The sequence below is a fragment of the Onychomys torridus genome, chromosome 6, assembly GCF_903995425.1.
Source record: "Onychomys torridus chromosome 6, mOncTor1.1, whole genome shotgun sequence".
In the NCBI taxonomy this organism is placed as follows: Eukaryota; Metazoa; Chordata; class Mammalia; order Rodentia; family Cricetidae; genus Onychomys; species Onychomys torridus.
This window is the reverse complement of record NC_050448.1, coordinates 2,651,288-2,659,139: the sequence shown is the minus strand read 5'-3', so window position 1 is coordinate 2,659,139 and position 7,852 is coordinate 2,651,288. Positions and strand designations below refer to the sequence as shown.

Sequence of the window (7,852 nt, the reverse complement as noted above, 5' to 3'; positions counted from 1 at the left end):
GAAAAGGGATTGTAGGCAAGGCATTCCTAGAAACAATGTAATTTTTTTCTATAGTTAATCCAAACAGAAGGCACCAACCTTCTGAAATATGCAGAAGATGTTGCAAAGGCAAGCACTGGACTAATGAATGTAGATCAACATGAGACAAGAAAGGTTATCTTTTGGCATTGGCCTCAATGTCAAATTTGGATTAATTATTCCCTGTCAGCATTGGGGAATCCCCTCCACAAAGTGATTAAAAGACTTAATGCCAGTTGTTAAAAAACACACTGCTGTAGATGGAAGAACAGCTTCATTAGAAGAAACAAAATTTTCAAGAGAAGCAATAGAACAAGTGTTTTGGCAAACTTCTATAAATGACCAAAGACAAAAGCTTAAAATACAAATAAATAGTATTGAAACTGAGGGGTTTTTGCATTTCTCTTTAAAGTTTAATCAAAACATTATAATCTTCAAGTCCACTGAGGTGGCTGCCCACGTCCATGACCAAAACCTCCTCTAAACTGGAATTTGGTGGCTGAGCCATCCCCAGCCTCGGCTTTCTTGTTAGCACCAGGGGGAACAGCACTCCTTCTGTAGGTGTCTCTGTCTGCCTTCCCTCTTGTGAACCTTGCAGGTCACTCACCCTCTGGATCTTTGGGCAGAGGCCTGACAGTTTCAGGTTGGATGTGGCACAGGGTGGCAGACACAATCTCCAGAGGTAGGTGGAGGTAATCATGGACATACTGGATGCCCCCATTCATAAGGCACCAATAGAAGTGTCTCCAGGCAAACTGCTCCTTCACATAGCCTCGAGATTTCAGAGCCTACATGGCCTTCATTACAGGAAGGTTGGACACGTTCTTGTTGGCCAGCTCGGGATGTTTGGGCATATGGACATCCTTCTTGGCAACCATCACTCCTTCTTTAAAAAGGAATTCATAGATGGCAATCTGGTTCTTCTTGGGCATCACCATTGAGGTGGCTGCAGGGTCCGAGATGGAGGCTGGAAAGGAAGGAAATTGAGGGTTTGGTAGACAGAGGTACAAATTTAACAATCACTTTACCAAATTCTTGGCATCCTGACTGGTCTCTTCAGAAGGTAAATGTCCAGATTCTAGGGACTGGAATTTTAATAAAACAGTTTTTTTAAAAAGTGTAAATGGGTCAAGTATATAGGAACAGCAGGGCAGATAGGAAAATTAAAGCCACATGTGGCTAATATAGCAATATGAATTTATAGGGATGTCATTTGTTGCAGCAACAGAAAACAAAAATTAACATTCCTCCTATCTCAGAGGCAAACCATAAACTAACGTAAAAATATTAAAAGCTATTATCAAGAACAGTCACAAAATGTTTAGGCTGTATGTAAGCAGGGCATAACAGCTGCTGACATTTTAAATGTACCAACAGCCCTACCTTTAAAATGGTTAACTGATAAGCTTAGGTGAGTGGGACAATGGTCTAGGACATCAGAAAAATTACAAGCATAAGAACAGCTAATACAAGAAGAGCTAAATGTTCAGCATATTGAAGAATCAACCAGTCCTTGGATTCTCCTCTATTTGTTTTTAAAATAAATAAATAAATCTGGAAAATGAAGAAAGTTAACAGATTTAAATAAAGTGATTCAGCCAATGTGCTCTTTACAGCCTGGAATTCTCTTGCCTCCTTCATTACCTGAGTAATGATCTATTATAGTGTATTATAATATATTATAGTGATTGATTTAAAAGACTGGTCTTTTATTATACTTTTTTATACTTTCACAAAAACAGTATAGAGAAAAATTTGCCGACACAGTGCTTACTTATTATAATCTCCAATTGGAAAGTTCTTGCATAAGGAATGTTAAACAGCCCCATCTTATGTCAATATTTTGTACAGCAGCCATTAGAACTATTTCATAAACAGTTTTCTCAATCTATCATTTACCATTTTATGGATGATATCTTATTTGCTGATTCAGACACAGATACTTTCGAAAAAAATTTGATGAAATAAAGAAAAAATTGCCTTGATGGGGATTACAAATTGCTCCTAGAAAAACACAACAAGGAGTTTCTGTTAATTATTTAAGATATAAGACACGTTTACAAAAAATTGAACCACAGAAAGTACAAATCAGGAAGGATCAATTATGAACTCTTACTGATTTTCAAATATTGCTGGGAGATATTAACTGACAATGGCCTACAACTGGATTAACAATTCAAGAACTAATTAATTTATTTCAAATCTTGTGAGGTGATAAGGTCTTACATAGTCCAAGAAAACTATCAACTGAGGCTGAGAGAGAATTAGCACTGGTGAAAAAGAAATTACAAGATGTACCTATGGATCACTTAGATCCAGAGCTTGATTGTGTTCTGGTTATTTTACCTTCTATTCATTCTCCTACCCGAATTCTTAGGCAGAGAAAAGATAATATCTTAGAATGGATATTTTTATCACACAGAGTAAAAAATTAAAGACCTCTGTAGAAAGTTTTCTGAGTTGATTCTGATAGGAAAATTGAGACTTCATCAATTAGGAATAATAAACACAGCAGAAATTGGGGTACCTTTTTACTAGTGCTGGCATTGCCTCATTGTGGGCAAAAAAATGAACACTGGCAAAAAGCTAGCAGTAATTTCTTAGGAACAAATATCCCCAAAGCAAAAGACTTCAGTTTATAAAAATAACTAATTGGATGCTCCCTCATATAATAAAAGGAAAATCCATTTCTGGAGCCCCTACATTCTATACTGATGCAAATAAGTCAGGAAAGGCAGGTTATAAGTATGAAAAATTAAGTTGAGTGACTCAAAGCCCTTATGAATCAGTTCAGAAATAAGAATTATATGCTATTATCATGGTATTATTAGATTTTCCAGAGCCTCTTAATATGGTTATACTGCAGAAATGGCAGAAATGGTTGGTTTATGTATTGAAACTGCTTGACTTAATCCAGATGATTCTAATACCTTTGTTAATTATTCAACTGTAACAAGTAATCAAAAGTAGAAATCATCCTTTGTACATAACACATATCAGATCCCATACAGGTCTACCAGGCCTTCTGGCACAAGGCAATGATGAAATTGATCAGCCTTTGGTAGGATATGTGCTAGAAGCCTCAGAATTTTATAAGAAGAATGATGTTAACAGCGAAGGTTTTTCTATCATTTTGGCAATGAGTTAAATAAATTATAAGGACATGTCCTACTTATTCTTTGCATAATCAAAATCTGTTACCTACAGGAAGTATCCCAAAAGGTACTACAGAAATGCAATTTGGCAAATAAATGTGTTTCATTTTACAGAGTTTGGAAACTTGAAATAAAGTGTAGCATACCATAAATACATGTTCAAGATTTAAATGGACAACTGCTGTAAGTTCCAAAAAAGCTGATTCTGTAATTACACATTATTAAAAGTTATGGCCAATATGGGGATACATGTACAAATTAAGATTGACAAGGCTTTAGCATATGTCTCTAGTAAAATGAAACAGGTTTTTTGCATACATAAAACATATTACAGTATAATCATACAATCCTATAGGACACACAGTTGCATAAACATATAATTGTACTTTAAAAGATAAGTTTAATAATCAAAAATGGGTAATGAAGTCACCTAGAGATAGATTACATAGTGATATATTGACTAAATTTTTTAAATGTTAATTGAAAAGAAACAATAGCTGTGGAGAGACATGGGATAACAGAAAAAAACTGCTGAATTAAATCTGCCTATATATTTTTACAATGTGTTGACCTCAGAATGGAAAACAGAATATGTGTTACATTGGGGGAAAAAAGGTTTTGCTTTTGTTTCCATAGAACAGTTATGGATACCATAAAGACTGATAAAGATTAGATTTGAACAGGAGAGACCTCTTGATTGGGAAAGGTTCATCATACAGCTTGGTCATTCAATCCAAACTAACTTCTAAGACTAACAAATGCCTTTTATTTGATCAAGTACTTAAAAAATAAAGTATTTTTTATAATTAAAAGATACTATGTATTCTGTTGCCAAAAAAATATTTTGTCTTAACAAAGATATAATTTGATGAAAAGGGAATTCCTTATAGTTATAGTTGGGAAGGGTTTTGTTTTGTCTTTCAAGAAAAATCAAAGCATCTAACTAAGGAATCTGAAGAAAACTGGACAAATGAGACATCTAAGAAGGACAAATTATCTGGAGAAGAATGCCCCAAGAAAAAGAGTAAATTTGGCCTAAAGGTATTGCACATTTCAACAGGATAAAATTTCATAAATCTTCCCAAATATTTGTTTCTGCTACTTTCTACAAACATAAAAAGCAATAGTCTTTTTGTAGTCCCAATTCAACTGAAAGTCAAAGCTGGCTCTGGAGTTGGAGCATGGCTCTCTCCTTCTCTAAACCCAAGCATGCTTGTTGAAGGTCCTTCAAAATCTCTGTTTCATGTCAGAAGAGCCACCTGATATGAGACAGAAGAAAACCAAACTTAAGGGTCTATTCTATTGTCACTGTCCTCATAATCCTTTTATTCTATTTTGACTCTTTACAACTTTTCTTAAAATATAAATATTATCTCTAAATTAGTAAGATTAATACATATACATATATATGTATACGTTTATATATATATAAACTCTCTGTCATGATATTAACTGCCATATGGAGTATTGACTAATTATACACATAGGCTTAATCTAGGTTCCTGTATGTGATTTTGGGCTTAAGTCTGAAACAGGTAATTAGGAATTAAGTTTATGTAGCCCAGATACACTTAATTGGTTGTGGTCCTTTAACCTCTCTGAGACCTGTGGCATATGACATTTAAAATGTTTAAGTTTTCTGCAGTGAACTGTGACCATTCCTAAGAGTGACCTTTGAAGTCTCTAAAAGGATAAGGTGGACCCACAGCAACAATTCCACCTGTATTGTGGTGGAACCATTAAGCTGACAAATACCACCCAAAGATCAGCTTTGAACTACTAACTGCTCAGGACAATTAAAGGCAGTTAGCTGAGATGGTCCAGCCTCACAGACTACTCTAGCCAGAACTTCAGATGATCCCTGCACTTTCCCATTACACACAGACTTAAAAACCAATGTTAGAACTAGTTTTCCCAGGATTTAACCATTATCTCAATTTTCTCAGGGGGGCCTCAAGATACCATCACCCCCAGACAACAGGAAGTAATTTTAAGAATATGACACCCACATTCCCAAGGGGTGGGGTGGGTGGTTTTTGGTTGTTCATTATGTTATGAATGTTTGTCATCATTTAGGGGTGTTGGCTGCAAATTTTATTGGTTATAGTAAGGAAGGAAACTAAATAAGAGAGGTTGGATTGAAGGATTGCTTTCTGAAAAAAAAATGAGGATTTGGAAAGCATAGGATAAAAGGGTAGATTATTCCATCTACCTTAAACTAAAAAGCAACTATTAATCTCAAATATTTTACATTGGTATGAATTTTTTTATATTGATATAAATTTAAAGTAATTGTTGTTAGAACATAACTCTCTATATGTCCCTACTCTTGTTTTAGATATTTTTGTGTATTGATACAAATTTAAGGTTATTATATATATATGATAAAATATAAATATAAAATAACCTTATATATTTCTACTCTTATTTAAGGTATTGTATCTATGCAGCTCATTTTAAAATATAATATATAATTAAGAAATACAGGATAGTAAGTTAGTCATCTATAATAACCAAACTTGAAGCCACATTATGTATGTTTTCAAGGTTAAACAGAGATATGTTTTAGGTATATAGATGGTCTCCAAACACTAGAGACCTACAGAATATGGCATTTAAGATATTTTAATAACCCAAGGATTTTCATAACAATGAGACATGTCTGTTCCTGGAAGCACTAATTTACTTCAAAAAAGGATGATGGGAATTGAAGAACCTCCATATGGAGATTGCTTTCATTTGTGTCACTGGGCTGTAGCGATAATGCCCGTGATACCACCATCTGTTCACCATGTCTGAGCAAGGGGCTGTGGAATCGAAAAACAGAGACAAGAAACAGAGGATCATTTGCCTCAGTAGAATGCCAAATGCCATTTATTGAAAGAGGGAGGAAACCTTAAATACAGGCTTACAGTACAATGGGAGAACCCCTGGAGGGCAGAAGTTAGGTACTGTTATTTATAGTCTTACATCTAAGCTGTTAATGCCCAAATGCAGGATCCACAAATAAGGAACTTCCCTTAAGAATTCAGGAGGGTGGAGACCAGCAGGGAATCAGCATAGGGAGGACATCAAGGTCAAGGTTGGCAAGCAAGGCAGCAGTTACCCAAATTGGGAGGCCAGAGCCCTACAGGTTCCCCCTTTTTACTTAAAAAAAAATGAGCTTCTGACTTAGCTTGCATGGGACATCATGGAGAAACTTGCCCAGGCCGGCATCACCTGTCTCTGAATACTCATTATCATACAGGCTCAACCACATGAACTGTAGTGTTAACTGCTGCCAAAGATCTCAAAGTAGTGCTGGGCTTGCAATCTGTGTGACACAGAAAAGACCAACATTACTCCTAACCCACCCAGACGTAGCCAGTAGGCTAAAAGCAACTGAGCCATTCCCTTCCTTAATGAGTCTTACAGCAAATTGGAGTCCTTGTAAGATGGTATCCCAAAATCAAATGGAACTTGAGTTTATAAATTTATAACTTCCAAGGCCAATCAAAATGTATATAACTACTGAATTAAATTTAACATGCCCAATAGAATGAAAGAGTAGTTAAATGTGGTAGATACTTTTGCTGCCAGGGTCTCCATTGTGCTAGCTGTAGTGAAATGGCAATCCCAGAAACAGTAGCAGCAGTGGCCACCACTGCTATAATAGCAACAACGGCAGCAGCAGTGTCAAATTCTCTTCTGGTGCGTGTGAGCATCATCTGTGTCTAACTGCCACGGTCCATAGGCATGGACATAACTCCAGGAACACAAACCACCAAGGCCCATTTTTCTTGATCTAAGCACAACTTAAGCTGGCAGCTCTGTAAAAGAACAATTAAGAAGCATAAAGAAAAAAAAAAAAAAAAACAGACAGCACACAAGGAGCAGAACTAATGGTCTCATAATGGTTACATTCAGGCTCACAAATTTTAAGATATCTTCAAAAGGGGTTAGATGAAATTCAGGAGGCAAATAAATGTTACACAGAGCCACTCCTGAAAAGTAGGTACTACACCAGCTTGCAGAGGATTGTGAAAATGAAAATGCTTAGATGGCATGCTACTGTTAACAAAGGAAGGTCAGTGACCTTCAAGGTTATCGTTAATCTCCAAGGTAGACACATTCTCAAACATACTTGAAAGAGCAGTTACCATACATTACCTTCTGAAGAATACAACCACATGGCTACAGTTCCTAGGCTTATGTTAATGCTTGCCAAGGCTGGCCGTATTGGACACTCAATCCCCATTGGCATCAGAAGGGGAGAGTTTTTCACTAAGGCCCAATAGGTCTCTGCCATGTTGGGATTCAGCAGCAGCCACAGGGTGCACACAGCACTCAGGAACCCAAGGAGGAACCTCATTGCCCTGCGGAAAGACACAAACAGAACCCTGGACCCACACCAACACCGGATGGGGTCCCTTACAAGTGCCAGTAAAAAGATCCTTCCATTGCACCAAAGGATGATTTGCAACAGGAGCCCTCCAGTGCTTATCTGCAGCAGATACTCCAGCAGAATCAACCAATAAAAAATTTTAAATGTATAAAACAAGGGAAAGAATGGAATGTGGAGAGGAGAGATGAGCCCCTAGCTCCCTCCTTTTTACTTTAGCAATACGTGTTTTTAAGGTACAATGGCAATGTTCTACTATACCCTGTCCTTGAGGATTATAAGGAATACCAGTCTTATT

At 36.5% G+C, this 7,852-nt stretch overlaps 1 pseudogene; it reads right to left on the bottom strand.

Moving 5' to 3' along the window:
- Window positions 1–435: 435 nt before the first annotated feature.
- Window positions 436–956, bottom strand: LOC118585130 (annotated as a pseudogene).
- Window positions 957–7,852: the final 6,896 nt, after the last annotated feature.